We start from the raw sequence: 20,891 nt of genomic DNA, 5'->3' as shown, positions 1-20,891 counted from the left end.
CAGCTACTTGTTAGCTGCTTCAAACCTCTATCGTTAAATGTCATTAAGCAGATTTGCTATGTGTCAGTGTGCGAAACCACAGCCTGTCTGCTCTTAAACTGCTAAAATTCTTATTTTACTCTACCATGGGATCTATTCAATATTCCCAAGGGAACAGTGTATTAAACGCACTTTTGAGCTTTTGAAAAAGTGGAATTGCTGTTTTAAGTAGCCTCAAGGGTTTTAAAATTTCCTGTTTAGTGAACCTTGGTGAATCATACAGCATCACCCACCACCACTCCTGGGGAGGGTTGTCATTTAGAAGGAGCCAAACTATCAGACTCTGTCTCCTTTTCCTCCTCCTTTTGTTCTAGATCCAACCCTAACTTCCTGAATGTATTTTTATGCAAGAGGGAGGCTCATAATGTACTAATATTTGGATGCATATCTCCCAACATGTCAGTCTGCTCATAATGTGTCTTTTCCTCAGATCACCTTGTCAGCATGGAGGGCTCCTGTGGCCTAATCACTCTCCAACAGGAGCCAGGTAAGCCCGATGTCCAACCCTTGTGTACCAGTGCTAGCCCAACCCCTGATCTGCAAGAGGTCTTCCATTATAGCTTGTGGAACTCTTGAAACCTGACCTATCCCCAGCGGCACTGAAGAATTTCTCTGTAACTTTGTCCATCCATGAGTTTGTGGCCAGTGTGTCTGCAACCTTAAACTGTGAGAATGAGGAGAAAGTCCCTTTGGAAGCCTCCTTTATGTACCCAATGGAGGAAGACTTTGATGTCTTTAGCTTCAAGGACATGATGGATGGGAAAAAAATTGTGGCAGAATTACAGGACAAGATGGAGGTACAGGAGATGGGTTCTTTGTCTTCTCCCCTCCTTTAATGATTAATGTGAACTCTTTAAGATCTCATTCAAATGAACCTTCACTAAAAGTGCTGGTGTTGGACGCTTTTCCCTCCACTCACGTCTAAATGCTGATTTTCCTGAAATCATTTAAGGATAAATCACTTAAAGGCATTAAAACTCCAGGTGTGAAATTGAGAAGAACCATTAATTTCTTTCTCTAACAGTCTTCATTTTCTTCAGTCCTGTCTTTTCATTTGTTGTTACCTTTCATTCCCATCCCTCCTGTTTTCCTTAGGCCCAACGCAACTATGGGGATGCCATATCCCAGGGACTTATTGGAGGAGGACTCATACTCCAGAGATGTTGCAATGTGGGGAACCTCCAGCCTGGGTCAAAGGTGGAGCTCACCCTGAGGTATGTTCAGGAGCTGCCCTTGGACGCTGATGGGGCCCTGCACTATGTGCTCCCAGCCATCCTGAATCCTAGATTCCATCTCCCTGGTGAATCCTTTTCCCCTTTGAATACTGGGGTGGCATAATAGGGGATTTTTTCCTTCATTTTGGGGTGTGCCAAAACTATTAGAAAAACAGAATGAAAGTAATTTTTTGTAGAACATCTTATAGATAGTTGCCTTGATATGAAAATTCCTCTAGTCCCCTTGGAGGAACTGCCCTACACACTCAGCATGGTTGCCACCATCAGCTCCCAGCATGGCATCCAGAGAGTCCACTCCAACTTCCCCTTGAGTGCTGTTGAGTTCCTTGCAGATGATAAGACTTCTGCTCAGGTAATCAGTAAGAGAGGACTGTTGTTGCCAGGACCCTATTCCTTGGGTCCTGACTTTGTCCAACCCTTCCCAGGTGGTCCTTACTTTTCCCTATTAACCCAGAGGGGGATGCACTGTGCTCCCTCTTCACCCAGGTTTCATATGCTGAGTCTTCTCCTGATTCTCCCACTGCTCCTGGTCATGCTCACTGGTGGAAGAAGCCTGTGGCCCTCAGCTCTGACCTCAGCTCCAGGCAGCAAAGAGTGAAGATTCTAACCTGACTCCCTTGATAGTCCCCAACTCAAGTTTCCTTGGCTGAAGAACACAAGTTTAACAGGGACGTGGAACTCCTGGTTTACTACAGGGAGGTGCACAGCCCCCGAGTATCTGAGGAGATGGGGATGCCTGAGAAGAAGCCAGGTATTTTTTTATCCCTTTTTACTCAGTTTTTGGCAGATGACTGTCTTAGAATCACTCTCAAATATCCTCACTTCCATTTTCTATCCAATAGCAGCTAAACCTACTCAAGTGAAATATTGAAAGAGCTTCACTGCAGCACACAAAGAGATTGGCTTGGGTGTGCACTGTGGCATTGTCTTATAGGCAAGTTTAAGTAGTAGATAGTTAGATGAATAATGTGAACAAATAATTCATAACAGAAAAGACAGGCATTTATATATATGCAGCAGTGATCAGTCCAGATATAAATGCAAATAAAAATGAGCATATGACATCTTTATATTTTAAAATAACAAAGATTTGCAAATATAATGCTTCATGTTTCAAAAGGTATAGTGAGTTTGGCACTGTCATAGATTACTGTGAACAAAATGTTTTGTGTCCATCTTTTCAAGACAAATTTTACCATATATATCTAAATAAATGCTCAATTTGGTAACTGCAATTTTTGGAATGTTAACTAAGGACATAAATCTAAATACAAATAAAAATATGCACTGGATACGCTTTAATAACAATTTTAATAACATCAAGTGTTAAATGATTAAAATTATTTCATTCACTATGCTGTGCCCTCATTAATGTGATAAGTTAATATGTAGCTACTGAAATATTATACATTGGCATTTTGGAATAATTTGGAAGAAAGGCCTCCATGTAACTGGAAGTAAGAAATAAGTCTCACAAGCAGGTTACCACTATAAAATAACATATGCCATAGGAAAAAAACATTTTTAAAAAAGGACGTATGAACATAGTCATTGGGATTAGATTAAGACAATGTTTGGTTTCCTAATTTCTTTTTTAATCCAGTGAATAACCCTTATTGATAGATTCTTCATACATACATGTAATATTCCTGAAATTCTTTCTTTTTTTAAATTGTGACAAATAATAAAATTTAACACCTTAAATATTTAAAGTGGACAGTTCTGTGACCTTAATTAATTTATCTTTCACCACAATCACCACTATTCATTTCTAAAATTTTATATTTAGCCCTAATTATTAATTTCTAATACTGTTTAGTGTCTTAGTAAGTTCAGTTTCTTACTTTTCCCTGATTTTTCTTATTAACTAAATCTTCCTGAACACATATGTGCTTTTCCTAATAACAAAAATTGGTACAACCAAGTCAGTCTATTGTTCTCTTGGGCCTTCCTGGCTGTCTGCACTGGGGTGCAGGGACCATAAAGTGTTACTGGAAAGATACCTCCACTCAGCAGCATTTTCCACATGGTTAGAATGGAGGCATTGTTGGGGACAGTCACATTCACAGTGACATGGTTGGGACTAGACTCATGCTTACACAACAACAAAGCTGTGCAGTTCTCTGGAGTCAGTTCCCACAGGCCATCCCAGGCTCTCATTACTGATGTGTGGCCAAGGTAGTTTCATACACTTGAGCTTGCAAAGTGGCATTCTTTGGTGGCCTCACTTGGCAACCATAATTTCTTAGGGCCAGCTGTCCATGATGAGGTCCCAACCTCAAAAATGTTTGCTATACCCAGTTCATCTCCTATGAAGCTGCACTCTCTGCCTTGTACATTAGTTATCTGTGTTTGATTCCTATTGGTGAGCTCCTCATGCCTGTGAAATACATTATTAGTGATTGGTTCTCAGAACATTATTTCATAATGTTCAATTTTAGAAGATAAGGATTGAGATCTCTATCTCTTTTCTTGTCTGATATTTTTCTAGGCCCCATGCAGATGTTCTTATCTACTCCCATGGCCAGTTCTATAGACCACAGGGGGACATCAAGGACATCCTTATCACTCTCATGAATCTCTTCCAGCAGAGATGTTCAGGTGCAGCTTTGTAGCTCACATATTTGGTCGATTTGATTTGCTGTACATGTAACCACAAGGAAGCAAATGAAATCTTGGAATGGCAACCTGGCTCAATAAAAACGTTTTATTGTTGTGCCAAATGAAGCATACCAGTATAGAGGGGAAAGCACAACATTATTTTTTAAAAACTTAGAAGAATTTACTATATTAAGGGAATGATGTCTTTTTAAAATTAAAATTTAATTAAAAATAACTGTATAAAAATAACTTTTAGAAATAATTTTATAAAATTATTAAGAGTTCAATATGAGTTCAGTCCTCAGCTAAGTTTCATAAGGGTATTGTATCACTTAGCCAACAAAACAACCATATTAAGTAGATATTATATACCTTGATTTTTCAGATGAGGAAACTGATTATAGCAAGGGGTAGGGTTAAGGTTTGAAAAACCTTGTTTGAAAACAAGGAAGCCAAGATTGGTGAAGTTAAAGATAATTTGAAGGAGGCTGAAAGAATTATAGTAGACAATACACATGCAGTGCTCACCATGTATCTGGTGGTATTCTGAACAGTTCATATGTACTAACTCCCATCATTCTTATTCAACCTTTCTGACGTCTCAGGACAGTGGCAGCCCAACAAAACCCGGGTGTCTCTTGTCACAGAAAAGTATCTACCTTATTCATCAAAATAATGCTGCATTGTATATCCAGATGTCTGGATTGTATATACATCATTTTTTCAATTAGTCTTTATCAAATATTTTGTGGATGATACCTACTATATTCAGTAGCCCATTTGATTAGTAGAGTATCCCATGAATAAAAGATTAAACTGAAACAGGATCCATGGTCATATTTTATCTCAGGCTTCTAAGGATTTAATTCTACCATTCTAGATTCAGTTTATAAAAATACAATAATGGTACCTCATTCCATATCCTCTTATATTCTCTGAACTATAAAAGTGGAGTTAATATAATCTAGTCATTCTCATTTCATTTCCATCTCAATAATGATGTTTGAATTCCAGCATCAATTTTCATTCACACCTAAACATAAAATCAGATATAGCTTTAAAAGTTTATCCACTCAGGATGGTCTCCTCTGTTCTCCCTCATCCCATGGTTTATGTGAAGCTATTTGAATTCAACATGAACCCCAGAACTTTCTTTTCTTAGAGAGAATATCAGTGAGTCCTTCATACCAAATCATGCGGAATTTCATTGGTGTGTATATTGCTTATAAATACTCTTATAATTTATGAGCTTCAAAATTATGCATATGAGCATCAACCTTTCAAAGCTGCAATTAAAGACTTAAACAATGACCTTTGTGATAAGATTACCATTGGTTTGATATGAAGAAGGTGTGCCTCTGCAGATAAACTTATCTGCTGCTTCTTTTGGCAAATGCTAGAAAATGTTCATCTCATGTGTCTCACTCATTTGCTAAGCTTCCAGGAAAATAGCTTCCAGGGACACTGTTAAAAGGGTTGATTATTCTTCCCTTACTTATTTATATGTTTATGCCTCACTTGCCAAAGCCCTTTATAAGCTAATACTGCCTAAGAATCAAACACAGAAATTTAGATTTGAGATTTTCCTGTTCACTATTGAGTTCACTATAATTGATTCCTGGATGCTTTAAGATTCTTGCCCTTTTTTCTCACAGGATCTTTATCCATTTTGTATAGGGAGATCCTTCTGTCATGGTGAGTTTCTATCCAGACATTCCTGAAGATGAGGCATCCATGACCTGTGCAAAATTTGTCTTCCTTATGGACTGCACAGGAAGTATGTGGTGCCCCATGAATAACCAGAACCAGTCTCAGTCACGCATAGAGGCAGCCCAGGTAAATCTAATTTCTTCCTCTGAGTCAGATAGACAAGTGAGGGTGAATCTGAGGGGTTAAAGTGGGGTGCATTTGGAGATGCAGGTCTATTCTCCACCTGAGCAGCAGCTGGTATGACCCACTCTGAGGCCTTGGAAGGTAAAGTGGCATGGAACCAAGGTGACAGGCTACAGCCCCAAGAGTTGGCTTGGCAGTGTCTGAGGAGGTCCTGTCACTATATCCTTATCCTCTCTACCCTTCAGGAAACACTGATTCTGCTGCTGAAGAGTTTGCCTATAGGCTGCAATTTCAACATCTATCAATTTGGATCTTCCTATGAGAAATTCTTTCCATAAGATTCTGAAAAGACCAGAAAATTAATCTTTTAAAGGAAGGGATTAAATTTGTTAAAGATATTACTGAAGAATTGATCTAGGCTTTGGGGATTTCAGGTGGGATTACTATTTGACTTGGATTTCTCAGCTATGTGCAATGTCCACCTGCTGTTCTATCCCTGTGTGTGTTTGTTTCTTTCAGGAAGAGTGTGAACTCTACTTAGAAAACAATGGAGGAGGATGGAAAGAGTTAAGATCATGAGCAAGGTACCTATGGGGCACTGAAATCTTGGCACCACTTCAGAATATTTACAGGAAGCCCTCCATCCCTGGTCACCCCCTACAGGTAGGAATTGGAACAGACTTAACAGAAGGACACAGGGAAATGAATCAGTCCCTGAGCTTCACTGCAGGGGTTTTAAAATGTGATGTATAATTGGAAGACTCTATTTTATAATACTTAACTCAGTCTGTTGGACAGGGGAACTGCCTTTGTGGATTGCCCCAGAGCCTCTGACAAAGTCAGTGTGTGGAGGAGCTGAAAATCCCCAGAGTTGCTAACAGACCTGTGAGGATGCTGTGCAGTGCCAGGGGAAGTGCATGCCTGTTTGTAGAGCCCTGAAGTCTCTGGAATGAAGCAATTAGGGTTTTCAAGAGCAAATTCTGATACCTTATGGTGAATTTAAAGTTTAATGTGTATTTTCTTTCTTTATACAGCTTTTTGTCTTCACAGATGGAAAAGTTGCAGAAACATTTAGTGTAATTTAAAAAGTTCAGTTTAACCACAAGAAACATAGGAACAATCTGAATGTGATTCCTGCTGGGGTGACCAGACCCTAATGGTGCCACTTGCAACCTATATCCTCATAATACCAGTGTTTACATCAGGAATTGTCCTCAACACAAAATATGTATTGTATAAATTTTTGCTATTACTATAGTTATTATCTTATATTCATCCACACAGAACATTTTAGGGAGTTCTAGGCAGAGATCAATAAAAACATTTCAGTTTTTATTTCATACATGAAAATAATGTAAAAGTATGCATGTAAGCACTATATATATAGCATAGGGAACACTTCAAAGTTCATGTTGGAAAAGTACAGTGAGGGCATCAAGATGCTGGCAGAATTTGGTCTTCAGAGAGAATGATACCAAATTAATTGCATTCATCCTAATGTGATGTCACTAGATTTGAGGATGATGACTCACACTAACCCAAATGAAAAAAAGACTTGTTATGTAAATCTAAATCCATAGTATTAATTTACAATGGAAACTATTTTTCCTGCTGTTTATATTAGTATTACCAAGGCATTCTCTGTTCATAGATACATTTATTTGGGAAATTAGACAGTTTAAGTATGTTCTGGTGCACACAAACTAGGACACAGTAAGATCTTTCCAACTGAAAATCAGAAGACCACATATTAAGAATGGCCTTCCTGGGCAGATCCAATGCCCTAATAGTACCAGGAAGGTACACGGAAAAAGTTTCTATATTTTCTTTCCCTTGTCAGAGTAATGTTCTGCTCAGCATAATGCTTAGTGCCATGTTGACCATTTGGTAGGGAAATGAATGTGGATAGATTTGTTAAGTTTTCAGGTCCCCAGTTCTTTATCTGGGAAATGGAAGAGAAACCTGCTGCTGAAGAGACTCAGCATGCTTAAATTCTACTATTAATTTCAGTTTTTTTTTAAAGTTCCCTAAATATACAACATGTTCAATGATTGGCTTCTATTACAGTTCTCATCAGGGAAGTAGATTAACTTATCCTGTAATTGTCACCATTCCTTGTTAATTGTGTAAGTCCATTCTTGAGTGCCCATGTCTAACCTCCATTTATTTATAATTGCAGATGTTTCTCATTTGGCATTGGAGAAGGAATTTCCACCAGCTTAATAAAAAGCATTGCCCAGGTGACAGGGAGCACTTCAGAGTTCATCACAGGTAAGGACAGGATGCAGTTCAAGCTGAGGGGAAAGCCCTGTGTCCAGAGATGGGCAATCCAGACCAAGTACACAGCAGGGTAGGGGACACTGCTGTAAGGGCAGGAGCCCAACTTGCCTCCAGTGTGCATTTTCCCAAAGGCCTGTGCTTTGTCCTTAGCCGGGCTACATGTGGTCTCACACAAATGTGTCCACTGTACATGTGTAATATGGCCCAATTAGTTGGAAGACCAGAAATAAGAATTTAAAAGATGTTGAGTCTTTTGTATTTGAGAACAAATTCAGAGAAACTAAGAGCTTTGAATGTCATGTTTGAGACTCGCAGATCTGTGCTTCAGGACCTTTTTTAGTGGTAAATTGATGGTCCCTTATCAATGCACACAAGGAGATATCTCTGGTTCTATTTCTAAACTCCTCTTTTCTTTTTCTTTCTTTTTTTGGTACTGGTGATTGAACTGTATTTTAATTAGAGACAGGGTCTCATTGAGTTGCTCAGCACCTTGCTTTTTGCTGAGTCTGGCTTTGAAGTTGCAATCCTCCTGCCTCAGCCTCCTGAGCTCCTGGGATTACAGGTGTGCACCATTGCACCCAGCTCTAAATTCTTCTTTCCCTGTTGCTGCCATGTCTTTTTAGTTCCATTATCTGGATATCAACTTCCCCTAGCATATCTTCATTCACATTTATGCTATTAAATCTCTCAACCTTTGCTTTCTCATGTGTAAAGAAAAAGAGATAATACCTACATCCCAAGATAGTATTAAAAATTAGGCATAACATGTGTTATGTCACATAGCACCTGATACATAATAAACATTCAGTTAATTGTGGGTATCCTTCTCATCCTTATTTGTTTCTGCCTATTTGGTTCCCTTTCCTCCTTCAGGCTCTTAGGTCCCTGAAACACTCTCTACAGCCTGCTATATGCAATATCTCTCTGGGCTGGAATTTGTCTCTTGGTGTGCCTGCTACCATGCTTTCCACAGAACCAACAGCCATGTTTAAAGAACAGAGGTTAATCATATATGCCCTGCTCATTGGGAAAATGCAGGTGAGGCAGATTAGCAACTATCCTGACAATTTCAATAAAGTTGGTAGGTAGATTTACATTTCAGCAAGACTGCAAATCCCAGGGAGAGCCAGACCACCGTCTTCCCCATCATTTCAAGTCTCTGATTTCCTGAGCTATCTGATGGCTATTTAGAGATTTTAATGTGCTGAGCTGGGGAGGTGCCACTGTTCCAATCATTTGTCTGGTCATGTCTGCCTTCCATCACTTCTCTAATTTTTAGGCAATTGAGTCTACAGAAGTATGCCTCAAATACATGCTCCAGAACAAGAGTTTTGAGCATAAGCTGACATTTTCTCTACAACCCATGCCAGATGCCAGGTAAGAATACAGTTTCCCTATTCTTTTCCCACATTTCTCTTCATTTTTCTTCCCTTTTTCTTTTTTCTGTCATCCTTGCTGTTTGGATTCCTTTTATTGATTTTGTCTTTAATTGTTTCCCTACATTTGCCTTTTTCTTTATAAAACATTCAGTCTTGTCTCTGCTCTTCTCTGCCATTTTCTTCCCTTTGCCGTTCCTAACACTTGGAACCCAAAGTAACTGTGGGTGTTTTCTGTAAGTCTCAGAATGTTTTGTTTCACTTTTTTCTCTTAGATTCACCATTCACCATCTTCCTAAAAATTCCTTGACCAGAAAAAAGACTTGGGTTTCAGTGAGACCCTAGTTAAAGATAAAGAACTCATGTTGAAGATCAGCATTGAATCTGGAGACATCAGCTCCTTTACAGAATATATTGCTATAAACAAGGAGCTTAAGCAGCCAGTTCAGGGGACCCTGGCTTACAGGCAGAGTCCAAGGCCAATTCTGTTCAATGATACCTGTAGGAGGCCAAGAATGTGTTTTTCTGGTGAGTTTATCCCATTCAGACTCCCACAGAGTAAGTGTACTGGATATCTGAGTATACTATTTAAAGGAAAAGCTTGTGAAAGACCTTAAACTGTCTCATTTTCCCTGTGCCTCCACATCCAAGGTTGTCTGGTGAATGTTAAACATTTTTTTTTCTGTACTAAGGAGCTAAAATGTGGCCCACTGGCAGAGAGATTTAATATGGAAGGATATTAGAATATAGAAAGTACAGAGAAGCATCAAAAAACCAAACTATTGCCAGGTACAGTGGCACATGCCTATAATCCTAGAGGCTCAGGAGGCTGAGACAGGAGGATCTTGAGTTCAAAGCCATCCTCAGCAAAAGTGAGGGGCTAAGCAACTCAGTGAGACCTGTCTCTAAATGAAAGACAAAATAGAGCTAGGGATGTGCCTCAGTGGTCAAGTGCCCCGAGTTCAATCCCCAGTATCCCCTCCAAAAATAAACCTGTTTAAATCTGAAGCTAATCTATCAATGATATGGTAAATTATCCCCCAGATGGCTGGTGTTGGTAATGTCCTGATACTAGTAGTGGTAGAAGAGAGGACTCAAGAAAAAGAAAAAGAGCCCTTGAAGTTAGTTGGAAAGTTTCTACTTCTCCCCCAGGGAGAAGTAGAAACATTTGTATAGAAGAGGGTCCAGTATCTCAATTTATGTAGTGGAACCAAACTACTAAAAAGAACCATAGTGTATGTGAATCTTTTCAGCAGTACTCAGCAGATTTGACATAAGAATGGAGCAAGTAGAAAGTTGGGCTAATTTCAATCTTGGAAGTTTACTAGATAGGTGTGATGAAAGCAAATTAACAATATGGAGTTAAAAATATCAGTAATGGAGTGGCAACTGTTGGACTTGAGATTTAGATTGCATACAGAATAAAGATGAAAGGAAGTTTATATATGGGAAAAATAGAGAAATCAAGACTTATATGTTTTAGATGAGGTAAAATAGGAATGTCTAGGTAAGAAACTGGAAAAATTAATATTTTAAAAGTAAGATTTTTTAGTTTGTTTTTTATAAATGGCACAATTCTGCATGATAAAAGGCTTATCATGCCTGGGAATGTAAAATTGAAGGAGAAAATAGAGCCAAAGTCATTGAATTTGAGGAGGTTAAGAAGCTTTGCATCAGGAAACTGGGTAGGCTATCTCCATGGGTATGTTGAAAACCTTCAAGATGATGGCAGACCTTACAATGAAGAAGAAGTCTACAATCTGGATTTCAGAAGCCTTAATTCCTAAAAAGGATAATGCAAATCAATTGCAAATTTACCCACTAGTTGTATCATGCCAAGAGAGCTCTCTTGAGAAATATGTATTGAATGTTCTGGTGAGATTGATCCTCATGAACAGATCGTGAGCTAACACATTTCCTCCCCCGCTGCCGCCTTTTTCTCCATCTCTCCCCCATACTTTGTTCAGGGAAACACTAGTGATTCTAAGGATATACAGAACACTTATCCAAATCCCTAAAATGAATGGATTAATAATAATCCTCTCTCACAGGGTCAGCTGCGGTCATGCTAGGAAGCAGTAGTGATATGGTGGAAACTGAGCTAAGCTTGGGAATGCCTGGGCTCTTCTGTTGTTTAACCTTAGGAAAGAGCTCTGAGTTCCTGTGTTCATATTTGTAAAATTGGGTTAAGACAAAGCATCTTACACATTTTTTGATAATCAATCCAAGCAACATGAAAATGCACTGGAAAACTACAATAACCACAGATGTTAGATGAAATTGCTTATGAATGAGTATTTAAAATTACAATTAATAGTGAATTTGTTTTTCTTTATAACTCAAAGAAGGAGTCATACTGTTTTTGATTTGAGATACAGATTTATCTTTAACCAAGTTAGTTACCTCAGTTACTTTGATTAAACACTTAGAGACTAAATTGTATACCTTAAAATATAGGGGAGATACTACCTGTCTAATAAATTTACGGTATTAAGTGAAAGAGATTGTGTTTACAGATCACACAAGACAATGCCAGAACATAGCAAATGAACAATAAGCCTTAGCTATTATTAAAACTATTGTCTAGCTGGGCTCAGTGGTTCATGCCTGTAGTCCCAGTGGCTCAGTAGGTTGAGGCAGGAGGATCTTTGCACTTTAGGCAGCTTCATTAATGTTTCTGAGTTTCAGTTTCTTATCTATGGATCTGAATAGTAATAATAATGGTAACTTATTCTTATTAGTACACTTAAAAAATAAATCACACTTTTAAAAGTTTGATCCCATTGTTGGAACATAATAAGCATTCATTATATGGGTGTGTGTGTGTGTGTGTGTGTGTGTGTGTGTATGTTCTATTATTATTACCATTATCATTACATATGTATTCAAGTATTATTACTATTATCTTTATATATATTCAATTATTATTAATACTATTATCATTACTAAGTGAATAATGAGAAGAAGAGAAACCAGTAGAGGTTCTGTTTTTGGGACTGAGGTCTCTGATAGCTTCATGACTGTGGCATGCTTGGTGGCTAGGAAGTTTCTGTGCAAAGACACAGAATGCCTGGCTGCTGGGAAATCTTCTGTGCAAAGACACAGGATGCCTGGCTGCTATAGCAATGTTCTTCATGATGAGGCTCTGTGTTAGTCTTATCAGCCTCAACCTTGATCCCAGGCACAAACTCCTGGGAATAAAGGAACTCTCTTGTTAGACAACCATAATGTATCACTGAGCCTAAACCTGCACACATAACAGTAACTTTATACAATGAACTTTCTTGAGAGCTATACAAAGCTCCTAACACATTGCAACTTAGTGTATAACTGAGGAATACCCTGCATAATGTTGCTAAGTCTGTAACCTGCCTAGTAATACAATGACCACTACGTACTAATGCTGCCAATGACCTAAAGTAACCTATTGATATAAATAAGGCTTGGCAGCTTGACCTCTCTGCCATTCTGCCATCTTTCTTTCCTGCCTCTGCATTTTGTCTCTGTGTCACTTTTCATTTTCCTTACAGGAACTTACATGTCCCAGGCACCACACCACACTTGACTTGTATAACCTTCCTGATTAGCGGTGTTCTGGTGTTCTTTGCTTTTATTCTACATGAGTCACCGTATTTCCCACTTCATCAGTAACATGAATTTGACACTTTCCTTGCTGCTGCTATATTTTGCTAATATTTTCAAGTTGCTAAAGTCCATGTAGAATAGATTAAAGGGATAGAAAGAGCACTTTCTTGAGATAGAATTGTGGATCTTAGCATTATCAAATCTAGAGGAATGTAATCTGAAGAGGATGTGATATAAGTCTACTCAATAGTGTTAACAAGACATATACTTGAAAATAATTACAAAATACAAGCATCAATGGAAGGTGCTTAACAAACTATGTTTCAGATGTATAAAATAAAGAAAGATTTTTTCTTAGGATTTAGGGGATTTTTAAAAGAATTTTTATTTGTACATTGTAATTATATATAGAGAGATTTATTAGTCATAATCTAACATGAAAATTACAGGATTTGATGAGTGTCATTTGCCAGTATCTTCTCTTTCTCTCCTCTCCTGCCTTCCTTGATCTACTTGTTCTACTCATTTCATATCCCTTCTACTATTATAATTATGGCAATTATTAGTATTATTTTAATTAATGGATTATTATAATATAACTTGTATATATAATATACATAATCATACAAATATGATTATATATATTTAAAAATAAAACATTTTTAAAATGCTGAACCATTGCTTGGAACATAGTAAGCATTTATTAATTCTATATTAATATGTAAAATTGAGATACATGTACATCGTGTACATATGATTCATTGTGGTATATTTGTACATGGACATAGCATAATTTGGTAGAGTCTGTTTCCCCACACTTCCCCATGTCTTCTGTTTTCTCCCTCACTCTTGGTCCCCTTGCTCCACTCTGTGTGACTCCCTTCTATTTTTATGAGATTCTTTTGTAAGGCGAATAACAGGTAAAGCCATTATTCATATTGAGTGCCTAGTTTCCTAACACTATTTTTTTCTGCTATTTGCAGAGTCTAATGGATAATTGGAGTTTGTTATTTAAAGATATGAGAATTAAAAATATAACTGTGATCAAAAAGATTATATCCATGGGAAAAAGTCTCCTAACTTGGGGATATTTTGAATATTTCTGTAAATTTCTCCTCTTGTCATAGTAAACAATCATTTCTCTTAAAAATAGTTTTTCTAAGATTGGATTGACTGACTCTGAAATAGCCACATCTTTTTACCTGAAATTTTTACATAGATTTTGCTCTTTACTTTCATATGTCCAGTTGCTTCTTTTTAAAAATATAGTCAAAGCTTAATAATATGACATTGTTGTACACATTTTGGTGTTTTAGACTCCTTCTCAGGGTTAGAATTTCTTACAGCTATGAAGATTCCCTTTGTGGTGACTGAGTTTGTCCTGCTAAGAGTCCCAAACCAGAGGGTCTGGAGACCATGCTCTTCATCTTGTTTTTGTCCTTTTACGTCTTCAGCTTCATGGGGAACCTGCTAATCTTGCTGGCAATTATCTCCTCCACTTGGCTTCATACCCCCATGTACTTCTTCCTGTGCAAGCTATCTATTTTTGACATATTTTTTCCCCTCTGTGAGTTCTCCCAAGATGCTGTTCTATCTGTCAGGGAACAGCAGAGCCATCTCATATGTGGACTGTGGGTCCCAGCTCTTCTACCATTTTCTGGGCTGCACTGAGGATTTTCTGTACACAGTGATGGCCTCTGAGTGCTTTGTTGCCATATGTTTCCCTCTATGCTACACCATAATCATGAGCCACAGAGTGTGCGCCATCTTGGCTCCAGGGGCCTCATTTTGGGGCTGCATTCAGGCCACCTTTCTGACCACTCTCACCTTCCAGCTGCCCTACTGTGGTCCCAATGAGGTGGACTACTACTTCTGTGACATCCCAGTGATGCTGAAGCTGGCTTGTGCAGACACTTCAACCCTGGAGATGGTGAGGTTCATCAGTGTTGGCCTCATGCCCCTCAGCTGCTTCCTCCTCATCCTCACCTCCTACAGCTGCATTGTCCACTCCATTCTTCAAATTCGATCTACGGAAGGCCGCCGCCGTGCCTTCTCCACCTGCAGTGCCCACCTCATGGCCATCCTCCTCTCCTTCATGCCAGTGGTCCTCATCTACCTGCAGCCCACTCCCAACCCCTAGCTTAATGCAACTGTTCAGGTCCTGAACAACTTGGTCATCCCCATGCTGAACCCCTTGATTTATAGTCTCAAAAATAAGGATGAGGAAGGTCCTCCACCTTCTGGGCTTCCTTCCTGAATAATTGTAGAGAGAGATCAGTAGCTAACACTTCAGCCACACATCATAGCTGATGAAATACTTTTATTTGGATTGCATAAGGTATTATTATTATCTTCATTTTATGACTGGGGGACTGAGATGCTCTGAGTTAAAGTGACTTGTCTCAGGATGTGTGAAGAACAAATAGCAAAATGAAGACTCCAGGGTTGGTCTTCTGACACTGGGAACCATGTTTTTTTGTGGACATTACAGGGCTCATAAAGAGAAAGAGAACATTTCCCAGAAGGCAGAAAAAAAAAAATGGACCTTCTGCTTCTCAGTCTTAATTGTCTTCATCCTTTTTCATTCCTAAACCTCATATTCTTCTCACACTGATATTCTTTCATGTTAGCTACAGTGTTTGTCTCCCCAAACCATTAGACAAGCCATCATTTTATTGGCTAAAGCATTGTTAGGGAAATGAGAGAGATATATCCTCATGGCTTCCAATAGCATCCTATTACTTCAGAACTACAAAGAATGTGTATAAAGAAAATGCTTCTTGCTAGGACCTTGGGCAGGTTTCTCAGTGAAGCAGAAATACCAGTATTCTATACCACTTACAAACCATGACTTTTGGGCTTAGACCTGGATATAGGCATTGGTGGTAGACATCAGCTTGTAAATGGGAAGAGAGAAGAGATAAAGGGATCCATGGAGAGGGGATTAGGCTGTGATTCCATGTGAGAAAATCTGGACTTGTCTTTGCCTTGTTCAGTATAATCAGTGGTCAATGCTGAGTATTGCTGGGTTCCAGCTATTGTTTTGCTGTGTTTTGGGCTTCTTTGTTTTACTAGAAGGGTTTTGCTCTGATTTATCTTCCTCTATTTATTGATTTTTTTTTTGGTTCAACTAGGCTATGAATGAGAAATATTTCATTTCAATCAGGCCAGGTATAATTTTCATGATCGAATTTTAAAAGTATACTATCATGCTTGGGAAACGCTACTGCTGTAAAGTTTGTTGTGGAATGAATTTGATCAAATTATGTCATTTCATTATATATGAATATATCACAGTGAAACCCCCTATTGTGTATAATTAATATGCAACCATAAAAATGTTTTTTTAAAAACCAGATGTGTCTGCAAATTAAATGGAAATTATTTGAAAAAAAAATATAGAGAAGAAAAGATCCTGGTAAGAAGGTGATAGAAAAGGAGTGGGTAGAGACAGAAGAAAGGCTTTTCTTTTGTCTTCTCTTCTCATAATTAGAAAGCAGCCAAGGAACCTGCCAGGCCCAACCAGCAGTATGTGTCTGCCTGTAACCACCAGGGTGAACTGGCACATGGTCCAGGAAAGTAGGCAAACTTTTGCCTGATATTACTGTGAACCTCCTAAAATCCTTCTATTGCAGCAGTTTACCTTTTCCTTTTCAGTAAACAAAAGCCTAAAAGGGAAGTGGAAATACATCTCAGGTTATTTGAATTTTACTGCATCACAAACCCTTCTCATTTCTCTTAGGATCCACTCTAATGATTCCCTTCCTCAGTTTCCTGGCTACATATGGTCATTCAAAACAGAACAGTCTATAAGAATAAAATATGGGCTCCTGCTTCTTTTCCAATTCCTGTTTCCAAGTAGAGAAAGATCATTTTAATTCCAATTATTCTAGACCCTTTTACTCTCAGAAGGTAAGAGGACTTTCATGAACTTGAGTCTCCTTATAATATAACAGTGATTACATAGATCTACCTGAAAATGATTATTCATTCTTTCTGCAACAAATCTGAAGGCAGAAAATTATCTTTTTTAATAATTCAACTCATACAGCTTCCAGGTATGTTTAATGGTAAACATATAAAGATAAAACATATCTTTATGGCTATAGATCCTCCCTTTGAGGTTTCATACAATAGATGTTTGTTTTTACTGTCATATAGATAATAGGTGTAAATTATTTTAATCTAAATATTAAATTTTTCTGAATAATTGCAATCTATATACCACCATCATAAAATATAGCCTTCCAGAATTAACACAACTCACCAGATACAGTTTCTCTTGGGTATCTACCACTTCCCTCATTTTGAATACTCTCTTTCTTATAAAGAAATTACTGGTATTTATAGGTGTTTCTTCTCTGGATCCAGGGACTTTGATATGGGGAACTGTCAGGTCATTGCTTCTCCAGTTTGAATGTTGTGCAGAGCTCACTCATTTCTACTTATATGTCTACACTCAGGTTCCCTTAAAAAGCCTTCTTTGATCCCACTCTGGGCTAGCACCGTAATGACCATGTTCCTATAGGACCCCACAGTCATGTTCAGCACAGGAAATTAGTGTTGGCCTCCTGTCCCCTTCAAGATGGTATCATTCTGAAGATGAGGAATTCTATAGCATTTGTGTCCTTATGCTGAATGCCCACAACAAACATTTGACTTATCCTTGTCAAATTTGTTTTAAGATTAGTTCACATTCACAGCCCAATACTATCAACTTGAATCATTACAATTGTATAATTTTCCACAACTATTTTCTACTTGGGAATTCTCTTCAACCATACTGATTTCAGTCCTCCTTAGTTATATTCATTTTTTCACTTTTGTTCTAGTGGATTTTTATCTCTAATAAAAGTCATAGAAGAAAATGTTTGGATTGAAGACATGCCTGCCTTATGTCTGTAACTTCTTCTCTTCTTTTTTTCTTTTCTTTGTTTCTTTTACTTTTATTATTTCTTATTAATTGTGCTGCTCTAAACATTGGTATACATCAAACTCTATAGTATATTGACCTTAATTTTTTTGGATAAATACCAGAGAGTGCTATAGTTGGATCATATGATGTTGATATTTCTAGCCTTTTGAGGAACCTCCATGCTGATTTCCATACTGATTCTACTAATTCATATTTCTACCAACCGTGTAGAAAAGTTCTTTTTCACTCATTCTTATTATGTTCAACTTACTATTGTTTTTTCTGTGTTAGCCTCTGGTTTGGGGATCTTATCTAAAGCCCTTACCATCAAATCCAAGGTCATAAGGATTTAGTTTTGTGTTTCTTTTCCTAATATTCTTAGAGTAATAGATCTTACATTTAGTTCTATGGCACATTTCTAATTGCTTTTTGTGAACTGTATGAAAAAGCAATCCAGATTAATTGCTTTACATGTCCCAATTTAATGGACCTTGTATAATTTGTTGAAAAAAAAGTTTTTCCTCATGGAATTGTCAATAAAATCTTACAATAAATTAATTCTTCATAGGTATGAGTTTATTTTTGTATTTCCAATTCTATTTTATTGAACTGTGCATCTGAACTTATGGAAATACCATACTATGTTGATTATAGTTACATTGTAGTAACTTCTCAAGTAGGAAATATGAGAACTCCAAGTTTATTCTCCTTTCATCAGTTTGCTTTGATATTTTATGACCCTTGAATTATTGTAGGAATTTTACAGTTTGTAATTAACTGCTACAACATAGCCAGGATTTTAATAGAGATTACACTAAGTTTATGCATCAATTTGGGAAGTACTGCCATTTTGACAAAATTGAGTATTGTTGATTCAGGAATATGGTATGTATTTTCATTTAAGTAGGGCTTTTATTCCTTATAACAATGTTTTGTAATTTTAGGCAAATTGCCTTGCATTTATTTTATTTAACTTATCACAAAATATTTTATTCTTTTTCAAGTCATTTCAAATGCAATTTTTTGATTGTTCATTGACACTGTAGAGAAATAAAATTCAGTTTTTCTATTGATCTTGAATTCTCCATATTCATGAACTTTAAAATTCATCCTCATAATTGTTTCCTAATGAGTCCTTAGTATTTTCCATAGACAAGCTTGTGCCATTTAAAAATAAAGATGGTTTTACATCTTGCTTTCAAATCCGTTTGCCTTTTAATTTTGTTTTCTTGCCTGATTGCACTAGCTGGATCTTGTTGTATTCTGTTGAACAAAAGTGCTGGGTGTGGACATCTTGACATGTTCATTACATTCGGGAAAAGTATTTCAAACTCCTTTCCTTTTGTGATATTGGCTGTATGATTTTTGTGTTGTTGTTATTTTAACATCAGCAAAATATTTGCTCTACAGAGCATTTGAAATTATTAGAAATAAGGCATGAAAAGTTCTCAAAACAGTCAATCATAGTTATCAGAACAGTTCTTTGGATTATCAGGAACTAGTTACTAATAACCACTCTTTTGCCAAATAATACAGATTAGGAAAATGCTGCTATTTATTGACATGTCCCATATTTGGGGGATCTCAAGGTTTTGGGCTGCAAACACAGATGAACAGTGGCCAAAGAAGTAGAAATATGGCTGAAAAAGCTTGAATTATGGCTCACACTTCAGTGAGATAGTAAATACTTATATTAAATTTGTTTTTTTCTTCCTCCAATAGGGTTCGAAGAAAAAAGTGACACAAGGAAACCATTCCACCACAGTGACAGAATTTATCCTGGCTGGATTAACAAACAAACCAGAGCTCCAGCTGCCCCTCTCCCTCTTCTTCATAGGAATCTACATGTTCACTGTGGAAGGGAACCTGGGCATGATCATGCTGATTGGGCTCAGCTCTCACCTGCATACACCTATGTACTATTTCCTCAGCAGTCTGTCTTTCATTGACCTCTGCTAATCCACTATCATTATCCCCAAAATGCTGGTAAACTTTGTGGTGCAGAAAAACATCATTTCCTACCCTGAATGCATGACTCAGCTCTATTTCTTCCTAGTTTTTGTTATATCAGAATGTCACATGTTGGCTGCAATGGCATATGACCGCTATGTTGGCATCTCTAACCCTTTGCTTTACAATGTTACTATGTCTTCTCAAGTCTGTTTCTGGTTGGTAGTTGAAGTGTATAGCATGAGCTTGATTGGTGCCACAGTTCACACAGTCTACATGCTAAGAGTGCTTTTCTGTAAAGCTGATATAATCAACCACTATTTTTGTGATATACTTCCACTATTAGAGCTCTCCTGCTCCAGTACTTTTGTGAATGAAGTACTAGTTCTGTGCTTAGTGTGTGTAATGTCCTTGTCCCAACCCTGACCATCCTTAGCTCTTACATCTTCATCATTGCCAGCATCCTGTGCATTCGCTCCACTGAAGGCAGAGCGAAAGCCTTCAGCACCTGCAGCTCACAGCTGTTGCTCTCTTCTTTTGTTCCATTGCATTCATGTACCTGCAGCCAATGTCAGTTAGCTCCATGGACCAAGGGAATGTGTCCTCTGTGTTTTATACTATTATTGTGCCCACGCTGAACCCTGTAATCTATAGCTTGAGGAATAAGGATATGAAACTTGCCCTAAATACGTTCCTTGAAAAAAAAACAACTGCCCTGTAAAAATAGTATTTTGCTTTAGTAAAAATTTACAATTTCTGGAGGTTTGATAAAGAAGCAGTCCAGATATAGCAATATATATTCACAAGTTGTGAGATTAATGCTAGTGTTTGATTTCTTGGAAGACAGATGCCAAGGATAATACTGGATACCCAGGATCAGATACAGAACAGCACCTCTTTAAGATGTGCCATGATCCATCTGTGCAAAATAACCTGAATCACATCTAAACACATTTATAAACCTTAAAAACACTCCTTAGGGTTGAATATGCCTCATTTTAGGCAAGTTTTTTTTTTTAAATCTTAATTCTGGGAATAAATATATTTGGTTAGTATCCTTTTATATTCTCAATATTT

General features: G+C 37.6%; 3 pseudogenes across 3 annotated transcripts; all 3 read left to right on the top strand.

The window, feature by feature from the left end:
- Positions 1-483: 483 nt before the first annotated feature.
- On the top strand, positions 484-9,369 carry LOC308641611 (von Willebrand factor A domain-containing protein 5A-like; annotated as a pseudogene). The gene is made up of 12 exons: positions 484-526; positions 634-836; positions 1,135-1,339; positions 1,451-1,626; positions 1,911-2,025; positions 5,557-5,711; positions 5,954-6,042; positions 6,228-6,371; positions 6,743-6,822; positions 7,888-8,020; positions 8,862-9,026; positions 9,268-9,369. The product of its transcript is annotated as a von Willebrand factor A domain-containing protein 5A-like (transcript).
- A 4,928-nt stretch (positions 9,370-14,297) lies between these two features.
- LOC308635903 (olfactory receptor 10D1B-like) lies at positions 14,298-15,210 on the top strand (annotated as a pseudogene). The gene has a single exon. The product of its transcript is annotated as an olfactory receptor 10D1B-like (transcript).
- Positions 15,211-19,616: 4,406 nt separating this feature from the next.
- Positions 19,617-20,535, top strand: LOC308641610 (olfactory receptor 8G50-like; annotated as a pseudogene). Its single transcript has one exon. The product of its transcript is annotated as an olfactory receptor 8G50-like (transcript).
- Positions 20,536-20,891: the final 356 nt, after the last annotated feature.

This window comes from Spermophilus citellus (assembly GCF_964194105.1).
Source record: "Spermophilus citellus genome assembly, chromosome: 2".
NCBI lineage: Eukaryota > Metazoa > Chordata > Mammalia > Rodentia > Sciuridae > Spermophilus > Spermophilus citellus.
The sequence above is the reverse complement of the archived record's forward strand: the minus strand, read 5'-3'. Positions and strand labels throughout refer to the sequence as shown.